The sequence below is a fragment of the Pelobates fuscus genome, chromosome 1 (genome assembly GCF_036172605.1).
Source record: "Pelobates fuscus isolate aPelFus1 chromosome 1, aPelFus1.pri, whole genome shotgun sequence".
In the NCBI taxonomy this organism is placed as follows: domain Eukaryota; kingdom Metazoa; phylum Chordata; class Amphibia; order Anura; family Pelobatidae; genus Pelobates; species Pelobates fuscus.
Window position 1 is genome coordinate 315,160,349 of NC_086317.1, and position 21,035 is coordinate 315,181,383.

At 43.8% G+C, this 21,035-nt stretch overlaps 1 protein-coding gene across 1 annotated transcript in view; it reads left to right on the forward strand.

Moving 5' to 3' along the window:
- VWA3B (von Willebrand factor A domain containing 3B) overlaps positions 1-21,035 on the forward strand; it is a 242,141-nt gene that overhangs the window by 211,862 nt on the left and 9,244 nt on the right. The gene's annotated exons all lie outside the window — the stretch shown is intronic.

Consider the following 21,035-nt stretch of genomic DNA (forward strand, 5'->3'; position numbering starts at 1 on the left):
ACATTTCTCCTTTAATAAATTCTATATATTTTTTTTTTTTTTTTTGTTTAGCAGTAGTAGTAACATAATATTAACCCCTTAAGACCGCAGCCAAATGTACAAGTTGTGATCCAAAAAAAATGTAAACAAACCACAGAATTTTACTATATGTCTGTTCAACAATAATTAGGGATTATTCTAGCCTCGGTGAGGGAATAATCTAAATTTTATTAAAGACAGGAGGCGAATATTTGCTTTACCTTCTTTACTGAAACCTCCAGCAGCAAAGAAACAGTTAACAGAACTTTTCAAAACAACCAATCAGAACAAAGCAACAGTAGTATAAAACCCCTAAGCAGGCTCTTCCACTTCCTCTTTCTTTGATGAGGTCGAGCAGGAGAGCAAGGAAACCAACGAATCCACCTTGTAGCAGACACATCCAGAGAAATAATCGTCAAGCCCAGAGAGAAAATAGATTACACTGCAAGAAAAAGGAAAACATTGTGAAAGTAAACTGTCAAGGCAAGATGTCATATCCATACAATATCACTTGCACATTATAATACCTGATGAATAAACAAAGTCTACCGATCTTATGAAGACCTAGTATGTACCTAAACTAAAAGGCATTGACGAAACATAATTACAACACAAACATGATGAATAAAAATGCACACAGACGATCGCTAAATAATAGAAATAAGCTTTATTATGTAAAACAATGCATTCACAAAACATAACAATATCCCCAATTAATTATAAGACCCAAATCCAGGGAGGGAACGTAAGAAAAGGGGGGGGAAATATTCGCCTCCTGTCGTTAATAAAATTTAGATTATTCCCTCACCGAGGCTAGAATAATCCCTAATTTTATGGCAGGACAGGAGGCTTCATATTTGCAATTTTAACGCCCAAATAGTAGAACCAGAAGCAATATGACATAGAGGACTGAAATGAAAGGAGAATGGAAAACCCATTCCCTAAACCAAGCAGCGGTGTATAGAAAATGCAGAAACAGTTCAAAACGTCCGTACGCAGAAATCAACAGCTGTCCATGAGTAGACGGAGGAAAGAACCAGATCCTGGATCTACATGGTCGTGTACAACAGAGCCGTGACCTATCCGGAGAATAGGGGTACAACACAGAGGACGAATAGAAATGAAATATGTGTGGAGCAGAAACCGATGTACTGAACGGCAAGAAGGAAGAAGACACTACGTCGATACCATGACGTCAGAACGCCATGAAATACAAGATGTACTGGGGAAAACCGTAAGCGGAAAAACTGGCGCAAGGCAAGTCCTTGTCATCAGGTCATTCCTCAAGGAAATGCAGAACACACGATACCACTAGACTTGAGGAATAGCAAGAGATAGGGCTCCTGTACGGTATACTCCTCTTGGTAGACTGCAGACCACGAGATCCTTACCAATGCCAGAATCTTGCGAAAACGCACATGAGTCGTCCTCTAGCTGACATAGGACGTGAATGGCCCCATACGATCCTACCCTGAGAGGGCAACTCAGCCAGACAATGGGGACAGCCATAGGGACCCAAACATCTCTCCAGACACCAGTCATGGCAGGATACCCCTGTGGATCCAACACAGGACCTGGAGACAGGGAGTCGTAGATTGCCTTCCCATGGCAAACTCCAGCAAAAGGGGAAAGCACGGAGGACTCCTCCGAAGTGGTGTGGCCAGGCGAAACGACACTCCCAGGAATTCGGTCTGAAGCAAAGCCCGAAGTATCCTGGAAGTAAACAGGATGCGTACGCCCCGAAGGAGACCAAGCTTGGAAAACGCGTCCCTCGCCTTGCTGAGGGTCCGGCAGCCAGCTGGAGAACCGCTCCGTATGGCAGTTCGCACCGAATTTAATCATGCCAGTAGTCGAGACCCCGGAGGGTGAGGCAACCAATCATTGGGGTCTCTCCATGGTCGGATGAAGCCGTCCACCACATGAGTGTCTCGTCCCGCAGACATTGTCACAAATGACGAATACTTGTCCAGACGCTATAGATAGCGATCCTACGTGAGATCCGACTGCAGTCCAAAGTGGGCAACCAGTGATAAGTCCAGGCCGGAAGGTAGCGAGCAGTACCACTTCCCCTGGGAAAGCTGTAAACGTTGAACAAACCTGCAGGTAGTTCCATGCAGTTGGCGTGAAGAGGTTCCTCCTTTGAACTCCAGAGTCCAGGCCGAAGTTGGTTGGGGTCCGAAACTCCTAGGTAGGCCAGGTCCCCCTATGTCGGAGTCATCAATTAAGTTTTAGATGATCTTCGTCCGAAGGTCACATGATTCGGCCATACCAGGCCGAGGACCCGAGAAAGTGTCATGTTGGAGCGGCTGATAGTACCGGAACCTGGAGGTATGGCCTCGATGGCGAATAACAACTGGTCAATCGACCGGGTTGGGCCCCTAAGTGTGACCCGCAGGTTGCGGAGCATATGCCTGGCATTTTCCTTGAAGACAGACATCTTGGTCCTCGGGTGGCGGAGCATGCCTGGACCGAATATCCTATGAAAGACAAGAAACTGGGTTGACTGGGAGTGAGTCAGATTCAATATGTCTATGTTGATGGCAAAATCCATGTGGGTTTCTCGCATGTCCAGTCGAGGTAGAGAACCAATCATCCACGCCGAGCAGCTCTGAGGGAATGAGTGCCCTCCGTCTCAAAGTGTCCACAGGCGACATATGCATTGGGAGCATGTAGGATGGGAATGGGGCGGGAGTCCACTCCGCCGCACACTTCGCCCAGCCTGGCAACTTCGGAATGGACGCCTCTTTTGGTCATGCGTATTGCTCATGGAACGGTCCAAGGATCCCCGTTTTGCGGCTCTCAGGGGTAGAAACCAACTAGGCGATACCTATAAGTCATATAGGTACATTCCAAAAGGGAATTTAGTATTATTCGCTTTCCAAGCTGTAACGCGCCATTTGTCCCGAGGAAACATCTGTGTCCGCGTGTCGTCGACATCCAGTGGTTAGTCCCGGATAGAGTGCAAACCCTGTATCAGGTGTCTGCGGGGACCTTTCCGGACCCTGTCATGAAGACTGATCCTCTAGATGAATCCATTCATTAGCCAACGCGTACCAGGGGTGCTCGGTGTAGCGTCTAGGATGGCCGGTGGAGTGTCCCCTGTAGGGTACCGATGGTTTCTGGCAGTGAGGTCAGCGGGGTAGCATGAGGACAGGACAAGTGACCTTATGGGCACGGGAGATTTGTCCTTTAGTCGTGATTGCATAACTGTCATAGAGGTAACACTGTTGGAGTGATACCTGGTGAGGCCAGCTGGGGGTCACCCAGCGTGCAAGAGGGGGTCACCCAACAAGCACAAGCATATTATGCAGTATAGGCCAGCAGGGGAGGGGGTCACCCTCAGTCTGAACATAATCGGACACTGTAGGTACAGTAGTGCCGTAGTGGTTGGCCTTCAGACGTGATTGCATAACTGCCATAGAGGTAACACTGTCTGAGTGATACCTGGTGCGGCCAGCTGGGGGTCACCCAGCGTGCAAGAGGGGGTCACCCAACAAGCACAAGCATACTATGCAGTATAGGCCAACAGAGGAGGGGGTCACCCTCAGTCTGAATATAATCGGACACTGTAGGTACAGTAGTGCCGTAGTGGTTGGCCTTCAGACGTGATTGCATAACTGCCATAGAGGTAACACTGTCTGAGTGATACCTGGTGCGGCCAGCTGGGGGTCACCCAGCGTGCAAGAGGGGGTCACCCAACAAGCACAAGCATACTATGCAGTATAGGCCAACAGAGGAGGGGGTCACCCTCAGTCTGAATATAATAGGACACTGTAGGTACAGTAGTGCCGTAGTGGTTGGCCTTCAGACGTGATTGCATAACTGCCATAGAGGTAACACTGTCTGAGTGATACCTGGTGCGGACAGCTGGGGGTCACCCAGCGTGCAGGAGGGGGTCACCCAACAAGCACAAGCATACTATGCAGTATAGGCCAGCAGGGGAGGGGGTCACCCTCAGTCTGAGCATAATCGGACACTGTAGGTACAGTAGTGCCGTAATGGCTAGCCTTCAGACATGATTGCATAACTGCTATAGAAGTAACACTGTCTGAGTGATACCTGGTGCGGCCAGCTGGGGGTCACCCAGCGTGCAAGAGGGGGTCACCCAACAAGCACAAGCATACTATGCAGTATAGGCCAGCAGGGGAGGGGGTCACCCTCAGTCTGAGCATAATCGGACACTGTAGGTACAGTAGTGCCGTAGTGGTTAGCTGTAAAATAAAAGTAGCCAGACATTGCCAGTCCAGCAGTGCAGCCGGCAGGAGGGGGTCACCCTCATATAACCATAACCGGGCATTGCAGATCCAGCAGAGCTGTAGGTAAGAGGGGGTCACCCTCAGGGTGGTATCATAGAGGTCTGTACACCCAGTAGTGCGGTCAGCGAGAGGGGGTCACTCTCATTACGGTTATGACAGGACTGTATGTGGGGTCGGTTAGCCCCCCTGAGGGGTAGAAGGGTCCATACAGCTAGAAGCTGATGCACAGCTACAGACCACACAGGCATAATAATATTAGGATACATTTGAAGTGTATGTATAGTGGAAAATTTAAGTCCCTTGCAGGAAGGGCAGCAAAACCTTGGCAGGGGAGCTAGGTGCTGAAAACAGACCATATAATGTTTGTTGAGAGAAAGGCTTGAGTAGCATATATCACATGTGGCATAGTCTTGTTACACAATGATTTTTAAACAAAGATATTTATTTGAGCAGTAATACCACTGTAAATCTAAAATTCTCCTTAGTAGCAAACGGTGTGGCAAGTTTACTGCTAGGATAGAGAACCTAGTCACATTGCATCAGACATCATAGTAAGCTGCAGTGTGAGCTGAGAGAGTGCCTGGGACAGATCCTGCTATCCAGGATCTGTTCACATATGCAGCATGTGAGGGGATAGCTGAAAAATTGGGCTATCTCCCCTTGTATAGGGAGAGGGAAGGCTGGCCACATGGCCAGCAGGCAGAAGGGCAGCTCGGTGGGTGAGACCGGGCTGTATGCGACGCATGGAGCCCATGCGGCTCCAACAAAATGGCCGCCGCGGCTCCAACAAAATGGCCGCCGCGGCCACAAAAGGCCTAGCGCGGCGCTGCCACGGCTGAAAAAGTCGCTCAGCAAGCGGCCAGGGGCCGCGGGGAGCAGGTGGGGAATAAGGGAGAAAGGGTATGGGCGACAGAGCCCAGCAGGGGGACCCAGGGAGGGGAAACAGAGTACAGGCAGAGTAAAAGCATTAAAGCAGGGACATCCAGTCCCCATACAGCAGAGAGAAAACTGCATGCTACATAGCATGGAGTGGTATAGGAAATAACACAGAATAAACTGCCTAGCTAAACACAGCAATAGACTGCCTAGAGAAAGCCAGCAATAGACTGCCTAGCTAAACACAGCAATAGACTGCCGAAAGAAAGCCAGCAATAGACTGCCTAAAGAAAGCCAGCAATAGACTGCCTAGATAAACACAGCAGACAAATTGTTAAAATAAATTCAGCAAGAAACCTGCCTAAATAAACCCAGCAATTAAACTGCTTAAACAAACCTATGAAATAGACTGATTAAACAGACTGTTCAAATAAGCATGCAGCATGTAGGATAAAAAACAACCCAGAGCAGAGACAACTCTGAGTTGGTGAGTGCTCACCTGGAGGCAGCAGCAAAGAAAGAGGAAGTGGAAGAGCCTGCTTAGGGGTTTTATACTACTGTTGCTTTGTTCTGATTGGTTGTTTTGAAAAGTTCTGTTAACTGTTTCTTTGCTGCTGGAGGTTTCAGTAAAGAAGGTAAAGCAAATATGAAGCCTCCTGTCCTGCCATAAAATTTACCTCTTTCATACTAAGTGCACCCACACTTATTATATATCATTTTGTTCAGGGGAAACAGGGCTTTCATTTAATATCAAACATTCATGTATGGAACTCCATTTTATATGAATAAAATCTAAAAAACTTGAAAAAATTATGAAATCTTATTTTTCAATTTCAGCATGGCAATTTAACTGTTAATGTCAGAATACTATTCGGTTTTCCTGCAATAAAACATACATATTTGTATTCAGAAATGTCTCACGAGTAAAACAGTACCCCCCATGTATAGGTTTTATGGGGTTTTGGAAAGTTACAGGGTCAAATATACGGCTTGTCCATTATTTTATTTTCTGCATAGAAATTTGACAGATTGGTTTGAGTGACCTAGGTTGCCTTTTAGACCGTATGGCAGCCCAGAAATGAAAATTACCCCCATCATGGCATACCATTTGAAAAAGTAGACATCCCAGGGTATTCAAAATGGGGTATGGCCAGTCTTTTGTAGTAGCCACTTGGGCACAAACCCTAGCCAAAGTTAGCGGGTTTTTTTGTGTTTTCTTTTTTTTTTACATAAAATCTGTACTTTCACTGATAATATTATTGTTAGTATATAGTTTACTGCCCTGAAACACTCCTAGTTCTGCTCAGTGAGGTCTCACGAGCGCCATGGTACCCCCCATGTATAGGTTTTATGGGGTTTTGGAAAGTTTCAGGGTCATATATACGGCTTATCCATTTATGCTTTTTCACCTTGAAATTTGTCAGATTAGTTTGCAGTGTCCAGGCTGCCTTTGAGACCGTATGGCAGCCAAGAAATGAAAATTACCCCCATCATGGCATACCATTTGAAAAAGTAGACATCCCAGGGTATTCAAAATGGGGTATGCCCAGTCTTTTGTAGTAGCCACTTGGGCACAAACCCTAGCCAAATTTAGTGTTTGTTTTTTTGGCATTTTTCACATAAAATCTGTACTTTCACTGATAATATTATTGTTAGTATATAGTTTACTGCCCTGAAACACTCCTAGTTCTGCTCAGTGAGGTCTCACGAGCGCCATGGTACCCCCCATGTATAGGTTTTATGGGGTTTTGGAAAGTTTCAGGGTCATATATACGGCTTATCCATTTATGCTTTTTCACCTTGAAATTTGTCAGATTAGTTTGCAGTGTCCAGGCTGCCTTTGAGACCGTATGGCAGCCAAGAAATGAAAATTACCCCCATCATGGCATACCATTTGAAAAAGTAGACATCCCAGGGTATTCAAAATGGGGTATGCCCAGTCTTTTGTAGTAGCCACTTGGGCACAAACCCTAGCCAAATTTAGTGTTTGTTTGTTTTTTTGGCATTTTTCACATAAAATCTGTACTTTCACTGATAATATTATTGTTAGTATATAGTTTACTGCCCTGAAACACTCCTAGTTCTGCTCAGTGAGGTCTCACGAGCGCCATGGTACCCCCCATGTATAGGTTTTATGGGGTTTTGGAAAGTTTCAGGGTCATATATACGGCTTATCCATTTATGCTTTTTCACCTTGAAATTTGTCAGATTAGTTTGCAGTGTCCATGCTGCCTTTGAGACCGTATGGCAGCCAAGAAATGAAAATTACCCCCATCATGGCATACCATTTGAAAAAGTAGACATCCCAGGGTATTCAAAATGGGCTATGCCCAGTCTTTTGTAGTAGCCACTTGGGCACAAACCCTAGCCAAATTTAGTGTTTGTTTGTTTTTTTGGCATTTTTCACATAAAATCTGTACTTTCACTGATAATATTATTGTTAGTATATAGTTTACTGCCCTGAAACACTCCTAGTTCTGCTCAGTGAGGTCTCACGAGCGCCATGGTACCCCCCATGTATAGGTTTTATGGGGTTTTGGAAAGTTTCAGGGTCATATATACGGCTTATCCATTTATGCTTTTTCACCTTGAAATTTGTCAGATTAGTTTGCAGTGTCCAGGCTGCCTTTGAGACCGTATGGCAGCCAAGAAATGAAAATTACCCCCATCATGGCATACCATTTGAAAAAGTAGACATCCCAGGGTATTCAAAATGGGGTATGCCCAGTCTTTTGTAGTAGCCACTTGGGCACAAACCCTAGCCAAATTTAGTGTTTGTTTGTTTTTTTGGCATTTTTCACATAAAATCTGTACTTTCACTGATAATATTATTGTTAGTATATAGTTTACTGCCCTGAAACACTCCTAGTTCTGCTCAGTGAGGTCTCACAAGCGCCATGGTACCCCCCATGTATAGGTTTTATGGTGTTTTGGAAAGTTACACGGTCATATATACGGCTTATCCATTTAGGCTTTATTACATTGAAATTTGGCAAAGTGATTTTCTGGGCCTATATCGCATTTGAGAGAGCATGGCAGCCTGGGTAATAACATTTCCACTATTATGGCATACCATTTTCAAAAGTAGGCAACCCAGAGTATAAGAAATGGTGCATTGCAAGATGTTTGGTCTAACCACTTTATCAGAAATGAAGGGCCCACATAGGGGTTATAGCTTTATTTGTGCTTTTTCACGCACATGAACTCCATTTTCACAGGACATTTCATATTCCTGATATGAGTTATTGCAACAAAGCCTCACTATTTGTATTTAACATTGTCTCCTGAATGTAACAGTACCCCCATGTACTAGATTCTCTGTTTTGGGGGGAAGTCATGGGGACAAAAATATTAGATGTCCTTTTCAAAGTTGGCAATTTAACAAAGTGATTTTCTGGGTCTATCTCGCCTTTGAGAGAGCATGGCAGCCTGGGTAATAACATTATGGCATACCATTTTCAAAAGAAGGCAACCCAGAGTATAACAAATGGCATAATTTGAGATGTTAGGTCTAGCCATTTTAACAGAAATGCTGGGCCCATGTAGCGATTTCTACTTTGATTTTTGTCTTTTTAATCAGATAAATAGCATTTTCACTGGAAATGTCATAATACAGATATTAGTTAGTGCACTAGAGACTTGGTATTTTGATTTAACACTGTCTTCTGAATATAACGGTACCCCCACGTACTATTATTTCAGATTTTACTGATAAGTCACAGGGCGAAATATATTAGATGCCCTTTCAGCTTGTAAGTTTGCCAATATTATTTTCTGGGCCTATGTAGCTTTTCAGAGAGTATGGCAGCCTGGGTAATAACATTCCCACCGTTATGGCAAACCATTTTCAAAAGTAGGCACCCCAGAGTATAACAAATGGCATAATTTGAGATGTTAGGTCTAGCCATTTTAACAGAAATGCTGGGCCCATGTAGCGATTTCTACTTTGATTTTTGTCTTTTTAATCAGATAAATAGCATTTTCACTGGAAATGTCATAATCCTGATATTAGTTAGTGCACTAGAGACTTAGTATTTTGATTAAACACTGTCTTTTGAATATAACAGTACCTACATGTACCATGTTTCCAGGTTTTTATTATATCACATGAATAGAACAGTACCCCACATACACTTTGATCTGAAGGCAGAGAGAGGCAGATAGATCTTTGATATCACATAGAGAGTCACTGTGCGAAAAGTTTGAGAAGTAAAAAAAACGAAAAAAACAAACTATTTTTTGTAACCCTTTCAGTGCTAATCACAGCATTAACCCTGTGATCAGTTTTTTATTGGGAAGTCACATTTCAAGTACTACAAATGTAGTATTTTGAGTTGTTTGGTGTAGCCACTTTAGAATGGCTAGCGTAAACAGGGACAGGTCAAGGTCAGGGGAATCCAGAATTCAGAGTAGTCGGTAAAACAAGCCAATGGGTCGGTACAGGCAGCTAACAAAGCGTAGTCAGGACAAGCCGAGGTCAGAAATCCAGGTAAATCAAGCAAACAAACTGCCAAAGTCCCATACAGAGTGATTCAGAAATTCAGCTCTGTATGGTAGACTTTGAAACAGTCTGTTATGCAGAGGGCGGGTAGAGATGGGCAGGTTGGACAATAAAAACTGGAGTCCTTTCGGACTCCTTTCTTGTAGCAAACACGGCACTTTTTTGGGGGAGCTTTTTTACTAGGGGTGGATGGGATTCGGGAAGGGAAGTGTTTGCCACAAAGTCTTTGGAGATCTCCTGATTCCAAAGTGGGATTGGGGGGCTGGGTAAATAACATACGGGACAAAATGCTTAATGTGAATTCGAGGAAAGGGCAGGGCCTACCTATGACCTCTTTTGTATAGAGGACATAGGCATTGAAAATTGCAATCTGGCTCACGTAGATTGCAATTTTCTTGTACCAGGTCCTAGTTTTTCGGTTCACCAGATAGGGCTGTATGCATTGGTCAGCCAAGTCTACTCCCCCGATAAACTTGCTGTAGTCTACAATGCACTTCGGCTTTTCCAGATGCTCAGTGCTACCTCTCACAGACACTGGCACTGTACTTTCGTCATGCATCGTAGACAGCATGTATACATCTTTCCTATCTCTGAAGCGAAGAGCAAGCAACTCATCCTGGCGGAGAGCTGAAGAGGAACCTCTACTGCTTCTGCCACTTGCCAGGGCTTGGGGGAAACCCCTGCGATTCTTCCTCACTGTGCCACAGGCTAGGGTTTCAAAACAATATACATTTTTAAATAATTCTATACTGGTATAATAATTGTCAACCCATAGCCTATATCCCTTATTCAACAAGGGAAGGATTAGATCCCAAACAATCTTGCCACTTGTACCCACAGAATCAGGGCATCCTGGTGGGTCAAGATGGCTATCCTTCCCCTGGTAAATGCGAAACGCCCATGTGTAACCAGTACAGGATTCACATAATTTATAAAATTTAACGCCATATCGGGACCGCTTCGATGGAATATATTGCTTAAATAGCAGTCGACCTTTAAATTTCATAAGGGACTCGTCAATTGAAATATCTTTATCGGGGACATAATTTTCAGAAAATTTGTCTGACAGGAGTTGAATAAAGGGCCAAATTTTATATAGCCTGTCAAACAGTGGGTCGTTTCTAGGGGGACACAGCGAGTTATCATTAAAATGAAGGAATCGCAGCAGTTGCAGGTAGCGATCCCTCAACATAACCTCAGGGAAAAGAGGTGTAGCCAGGATACGTTGCTTGCACCAGTAGGACCTGATACTGGGCTTTTTTACAATACCCATCATTAGGGTTAAAGCCCAAAACCGCTTCATCTCTGCGACATCCGTGGGTCTCCACATATTCCTGCGACCATGATGGGACCCCGGATGTGCAGAGAGATACTGCATAGCAAACAAATTCGTTTGCTGAGCCATGAGCTCAAATATATCGTCTGACATAAAGAGCTCAAAAAAACGAATTGGCTCGCAGTCGTCCACTGTTACAGTGATGCCAGGTGTAACAGTGAACGGCGGTATTTCTGGGGCCATCATATTTGGAGGCACCCAGTCTCTGCCTGGCATTGGGCTTGCTGAGCGTCCTCTTGTGAGTGGTTGTGGGGCACCATCACTTGAGGTCTCACTCAGAGGCTCAATGTCAGAGGCAGTGATAGTGTCACTGTCTTGCAGAGTGTCACTATCACTGCCTGCCAGAATGGCATACGCCTCCTCGGCTGAGTAGCGACGTGCCATTCTAGGGGGACAAATTAATTAATTTATATACTAAAGTGGGTAATTAATTATCTACCTGCCTAACACCTACTACCTGCCCTCAAAAAATAATATAAATGTACTGATCACAGTATAGGCAGCTGCAATCAGTACACTGAAAGGGTTATTTTCAGATCTATAAAAATAACCCTAAAAAAAAGTCAGTCTGATCAGAGAGCCCTCTGATCACAGTGATCACTGATACAGTACTGTACAGCAGATAAACTGTACAGTATAGTGATCACGGCAGCGGGGAAAGGGTAATGGAGATTTGGGTTGCTGCGACTGACACAAAGGGTCAAAAAAAATTAGAAATCATTTTTTTGACCCAAAAAAGTTTTTAAAACTGAAAGGGTTATTTTTTGATTTGTAAAAATAACCCTAAAAAAGGTCAGTCTGATCAGAGAGCCCTCTGATCACAGTGATCACTGATACAGTACTGTACAGCAGATATACTGTACAGTATAGTGATCACGGCAGCGGGGAAAGGGTAATGGAGATTTGGGTTGCTGCGACTGACACAAAGGGTCAAAAAAAATTAGAAATAATTTTTTTGACCCAAAAAAGTTTTTAAAACTGAAAGGGTTATTTTTTGATCTGTAAAAATAACCCTAAAAGGGTCAGTCTGATCAGAGAGCCCTCTGATCACAGTGATCACTGATACAGTACTGTACAGCAGATATACTGTACAGTATAGTGATCACGGCAGCGGGGAAAGGGTAATGGAGATTTGGGTTGCTGCGACTGACACAAAGGGTAAAAAAAAATTAGAAATAATTTTTTTGACCCAAAAAAGTTTTTAAAACTGAAAGGGTTATTTTTTGATATGTAAAAATAACCCTAAAAAAGGTCAGTCTGATCAGAGAGCCCTCTGATCACAGTGATCACTGATACAGTACTGTACAGCAGATATACTGTACAGTATAGTGATCACGGCAGCGGGGAAAGGGTAATGGAAATTTGGGTTGCTGCGACTGACACAAAGGATCAAAAAAAATTAGAAATAATTTTTTTTTGATCCAAAAAAAAAATAATAAATAAATACCCTAATCAGGTTGATCACAGTAATATGCTGTGATCAGCACTGAAAGGGTTAAATAAAATATAAATTTTAAAACTTTGAAAAAAAATTTAAACTTTCTTTTTCCACAGGAGCTGCAAAAACCACGATCTCTCTGCCTCTCTCTCTCAGATCGAAGTGAGGTGAGGAGAGGGGCAGAGACAATGTGTCAGCCAGTGATCTGAGATCATTGGCTGACACATACTAACAGTGATCACAGTGACTGGCTGTCACTGTGATCACCTCCTACAGATCGCGGTAATTGGCCACAGGGGGATGCCTGGGAGGTACAGGCATGCCCCCCACCGCGATCTGTAGGGGGCTAATGGCTGCAGTTACATGTGTCAGCCAATGGGCTGACACATAGTAACACTGATCGCACTGACAGTCTATGGCAGCCTGTCAGTGTGATCAGACTGCAGCCTGACAGTTCAGATCGCGGTCACTGACCCCAGGGGGGCTGCCTGGGGGGCCAGGCATGTCCCCCGACCGCGATCTGCTGCAGAAGAATGCGGCCGGCTCCATGTGTCAGCCGATTTCAAATCGGCTGACACATGGTAAATACCGATCGCAGTGACAGCCTGTCACTGCGATCGGAAGCTGCAGACCGCGGTCCCCAGGCACAGGGGGGCTGCCTGGGGGGCCAGGCATGCCCCCCGACCGCGATCTGCAGCGGCCATGTTCCGCCGGCCACGTGGGGCTGAAGACCGCCCAGGACGTACTATGCCGTCCTGCGGCGTTTAGAGCCGCCCAAATAAGGACGGCATAGTACGTCCTGCGGTCTTAAGGGGTTAAAATAACAGTAAATATTATAGCTGCGTAAATAAATTCACAAATTGCTCATATAGCCCATTGGCTGACCATATCTAAAACATGTATGGTATTATGTTATTTTAACAATGTTTTTAATGAGGAAGTAATATTTACTGTGCTCATTTTTGCTTGTCATTTATGACAGCAATACAATTTTATAACATGACAGGAGGCTTTGTATTTGCTTAAGTCTCTCTTTCCTAGAACTCCATAGCAGCACAGAAAACAACCAATCAGAAAAAAGTTAGGTACTATAAAACTCCCCTCCGCATGCATCATTTCCTCTTTCTTTGCTGCTCCGCAGACAGTACAGGTCAGAGTACCACTGCCTCCTGCTATTAGTTGGTGGCTTTGGGATTTCTATTACATTTAGTTATCATATTATATTTTTATTTTATATATTATATACATTATATTTAGTTACCATATTATATGTATTTATTTTATACATTTTGCATTATATAATTATCATATTATATATTTTATATATTATATTTAGTTACCATATTATATGTATTTATTTATATAGTATTTTGCATTATATAATTATCATATTATATATTTTATATATTATATTTAGTTACCATATTATATATGTGTATTTGTTTTTATATCTTTTACATTATATTTATTTATCAAATTATTTTATATACTTTCTATTTATATTTATTTAGGATTCATGTCCTTTTGGCTTCCCCTGTTACTTTGGGGATGTTTTTCTGTTGTTGTGGGGTTTTATGGGGGTTACTGGGGATACTTCCAGTTTGCTCCCCTTTGTGTTTCCCCCCCCCTCCCCCTCTTTCCAGCACCCTTCGCGAGCTGCGGGTGCTTTTCACTCGGGGAGGCAGGAGACTAGCCGTGTGGCTGCCTCCTCTGACTCCCCGAGCTCCTGTGTGAGCCTGCCGGCGCCCAGGGTATCTCGCGGTCAGATGCGAGTACCCGGCGGCCGGGCCGCTCACACACATGGCCGGCTCCTTCTAAAGCCGCGTGGCTCCTTCTAATCATCCGACTGGCTAGAGGAGGGTGCGCCTGTCCGCGGCCCCTCCTCCACAAAGGGTGGTCGGAGTTCAAGGTTTTTTCCCCGCTGTGGGGTTTTGGCTCTGTAAGATGGCGCATACAGAGCCAGTTTGCCTATTACATCAGGGATAAGCTTAATACTGTGTACTTCTATATTAGCTCAGTGGTAACAGCACTGCACTGTGAACCTTACTCCATGAGTTTGAATCCCCTGTACATCAAGAGCCCAAGCACTGTCAGTCACAAGGTATCTGCACTTGGATCAAGTGCCCATATTCCTTTGTTGGATTTGACATGATGTCTAGGAGATGTGAAGATTTTTTTGCTGCGCAATTAACTAAAATGCTCTCAGGTTGCAATCCATGTGCTTCAGTGTATATGTGCCTGATCCATCCCTGGAGTCAGAGCCAAGGCTTCTCTAGTAAAATACTTACAGTGCATGGCAAATATATAAAGCTAAGCTGACCTGACTGTGGCTCAAACTGGTATGGGAGACCGGTCTATGCTGACACCAATTCAATTCAGCTGGTATACTGATGATACATGATATTGATGTAGAAATCTCAAACAGGGCTGCAGGTTCATGTGCATAACCCATTCACAGTTAAAATATGAGTCACTCATTATATCATGATTTAATGGACATTATAGTCATTTTTCAGCTTATATACCACTATTTTGTCTGCGGTGCATTGAGGGACTGCTAGTCCCAGTTCAGGTGTCTTAACACAGTATTGCGCTGTCTAAAGGGTTGGCATCTGGGGATCCTACCTCTCAGGATACCCTGAAGATTTACAGATAATTAGGGGACTCTACCCAACACAGGGGTCCCTTATTACTCATTCAGACGCAACCCAGGATTGGCCTTCTATGTCTGTTCCCCATTGATTGGCCTGCTATGTCTGTGCCCCATTGATTGGCCTGCTATGTCTGTGCCCCATTGATTGGCCTGCTATGTCTGTGCCCCATTGATTGGCCTGCTTTGTCTGTGCCCCCATTGATTGGCCTGCTATGTCTGTGCCCCATTGATTGGCCTGCTTTGTCTGTGCCCCATTGATTGGCCTGCTTTGTCTGTGCCCCATTGATTGGCCTGCTATGTCTGTGCCCCATTGATTGGCCTGCTTTGTCTGTGCCCCATTGATTGGCCTGCTTTGTCTGTGCCCCATTGATTGGCCTGCTATGTCTGTGCCTATTTGAATGGCCTGCTAGGTCTGTGCCTATTTGATTGGCCAACTATTCTGTGCCCATTTGTTTGGCCTGCTGGGCCTGTGCCCTTCTGACGGGCCTGCTCTATCGATGCTGAACCCCCTTTTGGCCGCAGGCCTGAGGGAATATCACTAAGGAAAACCCAGTGCCCACTAGTGACATAGAAATGGGCAGGTGTCCAAGCAAGCACCGTTGCCATACTATACAAGAGGACACCAGTATACGGCCACCGGAGTATGGTGGGAAGGGTGAAGGCCCTAAACCTCGTGCCTGAAAGGCAAGGTTTCTTATAAAGACCCGGGCACACATCCACGGTTTACACCAGCCCGGCGACGGCACATCTTCAAGGATAACTTCGCACAGGCAGGGACCGGTATCCAGACGCCTACAGGGGGACACGGTGTTTCCTTGTCTTTAACAACTAACCCTCTGTCTCCCGGTATCCTTATAGATATCGGTAGTTATTCCCGCGTAAGGTTAGCTCCTGGCCCTGTTCAGTGGGCTTACTTGATTTGCCTTCCGGCCTGCTATTTGCATTCTATCCGAGATATAATTTACGTATTTACCCTTATCTACATTTATTTTTATTTTTGTGCTTTCTTTTTCCTATCACTCGGGTCGTCGAGAGGCCTGACTTGACCTCCTCCGACCTCCCGGGCGCTCGTGGATTGCGGAGAACGTCTCCAGCTTTCCTCAAGCTACCGACGGTCATCCTGGACCCCGCGCGTGCGCACGAGATCCGGGCGGTCAGTTGGTAGTTTCCATCATTGTTTCCGAAGGTTGCATTTTCGCACCATCCCTTTCTGTTATTGAGGATGGACACGGCCCGAGGTTGTATACTATCCCATCTGCCATCGGTCTGGTTTACTACCAGTTGATTCCTTCTCAGGTGAGAGACTCAGAGAGAGGTCTCGTGGTCGGGGGGAGACCCACCTAAGGTCCTCAGTCTTATGCTGATATTAGTAATTGGTGTACCCCTGCAGTTGGTCACCCTGAGTCTCTAAGGGACTCTAGTTTGGCTCACAAGAGGGTGCGGCCCTCCATCACCTCGATCCGAGAATGATATTTTATTTTCGGGAACAGAGGGCGAATCCCTCTCAAATACAGAACCGGACACTGATTTATTATTAGAGGGCGCGGCCCTCCCTCAACCTCAGCCCGATACTGAGCTGGATACAGAGGACATGTTTGGAGTGACACATTCTCATAGAGAGAACCTGTGCAAGACATCGATGACTGCATAGAGGGGCGTCCCTCCTGCATTCAATTGGATCTAACGAGCGTGCTACTGATTTCGTTATAGAGGGATGCCTGATCATGCAGGATATACATATTTAGACTGGATCCCTCTATTAATCTCTAATGGATCTACTGGATCCTGACCTCTGTACCACACGCGAGAAATACTCAGAGGTATAATGGGGGAGACTCCCACTTATTTACTCACGCTCATGGAGACGGTACGGCTAACGGATGAGCCTCTGGTATTGCAAGAGTGCAGGTTTTGTTATTTCTGCACTATATATAGCAGAGAATTGCATTCTGTTTTGGATATCCGGACCATTGCGAACAAACTGCGCAGACAGTTTTTCCCATATCAGGATGGCATGAGATACGGAGACCTTCATGGAGCAAACGGACACTGCCTTGCTCGGGTAACAAGACTAGGGAAGGCCTACATACCGCTGGAGTATGGCTCAGGATGTGTAGCAGACTCCGATAGGGCTACTGACATTCTCAAACGGGACAACACATGTTTCGGACGGCTGAAGCTAGACTCTTCTTTTTTCGCTATATCTGCTCTCTGGAGTCACCTGTCATGAGCGAAGGGACTTTACGCCTTGCCTGCATATTGGAGTACGCTATGTGTTCGCGGGACTCCAAACTAAGAAGGGAGGTATCCCTCTATAGGGAGACTTTGACTTCAGTTATCAAACTCACATTCCTGGGTGCCTTGACCTAGGGCCTACTCTGGGAGATACGTGCCCAGACAGTCAGGAGTACAGGGACCTTAGGGTCTCACTATATTATACCCTATCTTGTAGATGGCGTGTATACCAAGAACCCCTACACGAATTTGGACAGGTCGGGCACGGAGCAGGATCGTACGACCGGTAGTCGGACTATTTCACTCTCTCACTACAGCACGTGAGGACTCTTCGTTGTTATACAGGTCCCAATCACCATTGGATCCGTACATCTTATAACTCTTAGACGATGACATCTGGATGGGAATCTCAACTCCGGTTTACGTTTCCCATCCCTTTGAATATTTCCGGGACCCACTATTTCCAGAATAGTCAACCACCGTTACACCACACAAGTTCAGTTTGGGACCCTGATTGGACGTCCTTTTTCAACCACCGTTACACCACACAAGTTCAGTTTGGGACCCTGATTGGACGTCCTTTTTGGAGTCCTTTCTCTACCGCAGCCGAGGATCAAGTTGGAATATTGGAATCATTTGGGATAGGGCTAGTTTGCCACACTCTTGCCTGCATAATAAATGTATTCTCGGATAAGACATCTCACCGGGGAGGCCATCAGGGAACAAATATCCTACTCGGTTCTATTACGGAATTAGTGGTGGACTTAGACGCATTCCTTGAGATTGAAGATCTGCCTGCAGGGCCACATCACCGGGTGACCATGGCTCGATCGGTGGAGCAACCTTGCACATCAAGAGTTGAGACATGGTGGCAGTCTTAATGCGGCCCTAAGTCCACAAATGACCTTCAACATTTTATGACTGCAGGGAAATGGCTAATAGGTCAGCTTGGCAGCTCATGGACCAGATGGTAGGAAACAGGTCGCAACCCCACGTACAATGGATCTATCAGCGGATGGTGTTTTTTTCCGTTTTTGGGATACTTCTTTAACTAGCATCTTCATTGATCGGTCTATTGTAATTTATCGTAATTGGAAAGTCCATTTAGGATTGCTCGGATAGCTCCCGGAATAGGTACCAGTGAAACAAACAGCGTTGGATTTGGTGTCTGAGCGTTAAAACCGCAAATACGAAGCCTCCTGTCATGTTATAAAATTGTAGATTATGCTAGCTTTAGTGTACCTATAATCTTAATTTTATTAATGACAAGAGGCGAGTATTTGCTTAAGTCTCTCTTTACTAGAACTCCACAGCAGCACAGAAAACAACCAATCAGAAAAAAGATAGGTACTATAAAACTTCCCTACCCATGCATCATTTCCTCTTTCAAGCTGCGACAAAACATAACACAAGGCAGAAAATATAATGGGAAGAAACAAAGTCCTAGATACAATGAATACAACAATGTCCACCATCCGAGAAGAACTGCCAAACCAGATAGAGTTGATGGACTGTAAACTGAAACGAGATAAAAAAATTATCGAACAGGTTGATTAGCCAATGAAATGTACTCTGAACAAACATGCATGTACCCAATGTAGCAAACCAAAATTAATGTAATCTGCATAGATCCCAACCCTACTTATGAAAAAATAGACATAAGAACAAGTGACAGGTAGCAGAGACAACAAGCAGAGTTGCATACGTACCTGATGAACCCAAACTATAAAATTAAACAAGGGAAGGATAAGAACAGGTGGGAAATTCTCGCCTCCTGTCATTAATAAAATTAAGATTATAGGTACACTAAAGCTAGCATAATCTACAATTATATCTAATAAATAATTTTTGATGGTTAGGGAGCAAATACGGAAATTTAGATGGAACTTTTTTTCCATGTACTATTCATTTTTAATATTATATTTTCAGCTGCTGCTGGTTAGTGCATAGCACACTAGGTGTTTAGCATTTGAGACATTTTAATAGAGTACAACCTTGTAAATTTAGATAGGTCATAATCTGAGTGGGTGATGGTATGTAAAATCTATTTTCCTTGTAAAGTGTAGCAGCTGCATTGCCACTTCTCATTTAGCTTTCCCAAGACATGAGCAGATTAGTCGCAGGCCAGGGCCCCTTACTATCGCTAATCCTGAGCTCACAGAACAAAAGTAAATATAATTGTGTCCATCTCTAGGTATAGGCAGTCCTTCACAATGAGAAAATCTGTCAGAGCTCTCATGTACAAGCAAGCATGTACATTTTAGGCTATGATACATGAATTCCACACATCTAGATTATTCATTAACCCCTTAAGGACACTGATTCCCTTTTATTTCTGAAGCTGTGCCCTTAAGGGGTTAATATGTTTTGGCATACTAATTTGAATGGACTACGGTTTTACAATCTGTCCATACTCGGTGTCATAAAAAAAAAAAGACTATAAAAATACCGTACACTCCTTTTATTCAGAGACACATGTATTGGTAGAGCATAACATGAGATCTTTTTATTTCATTTGCCTAGGCAACATTGTGTCCTGAAACAGGGAATGTAGACGCTTAAGCTAAGTATGACTTAAGTCTGTGATTAACAGATTGTCCAATGGCTTTCTTAGGATTTGCCTGTTGTTTCTGAAAGTGATTGGCTTGGCTAAAAGATGAAAGATCAGACAGATGTCAGTGTTCACCTTCTGTGCCAAACTTTGTACACGTGATTGAGCAAAGAGCAATCTTATCAGTAGCACAATATTTCTTTTCCCTAGCAATGAATGATATAAGAACCTGTACAGGATAGAGAATAGTTTTCTCTATTATACTGAATTTATGTTACAGCATATGAGTTTTTAACTAGTGTTCTCATGGCAATGCTTAAATTTTAAAGTTCTATGTATGAGAAAATATTTAACAGGTGCTGCGTATTATTATAAGGTCTATTACAAAACAAAACGTCTGCTTGCTGCATCTATACAGAATCAAAGAATGGTAAAAAAAAAAAAAAAAATCAGATTAGTCCCTGTGTAACATTTAGAGGGTTTTGAGAATTTAAAGTGAATTTCAAGGTTTAAAAAAAAAAAATATTTACTGTTTTTGCGGTCAAATTAGCTGAACTGAAAAATATCTCTAAATCAACTATACTTTCAAGCTGGCCTCTGGCCTTAAATTTGAAATTTATTTTGAATGCTCCCTTCAGTAGATAACCTTGTTAGTTATATTTTCCTTTTACATGTTCCTTTTTAATTTTTGTTTATTCTTATATGTTTAAGCATTGTTGGCAATCATAATGGAATTGCAAAAATACTCGAGTTGGAGCGTAAATGCATCTTGGCTGTCTTGGAAGGTTTATGGGTGTGGTTCTAGATCAGTAACCGGATGGATGTGCACATTTTTTAAACATCACTACTATATATATTATTAATATGGATTAGCAATATTAGTCCAGAAGACAAGATGCCGAAAATTAGAGTATTGATACATTTTTTTATTTGACTAACATAATATTTCAAAGACAAGCTTTTGAGAGTTTTCCTCTCTTCCTCAGGTCTGAAGCCATGCTGATCAATCTGATAGAGTTAAACACTTAAAACAACTGATGTTAGAGAAGGGGAGGGAGGGTGTCATAAATAGCAGAAGAAGATGTGCCTGAAAGTAAAAGGTGCAGGTTGGCTGAGAATAGCCAGAAAAAGTAAATAAACAGAGGAGAGTCAAAAAGTTAGTTAAATAAAC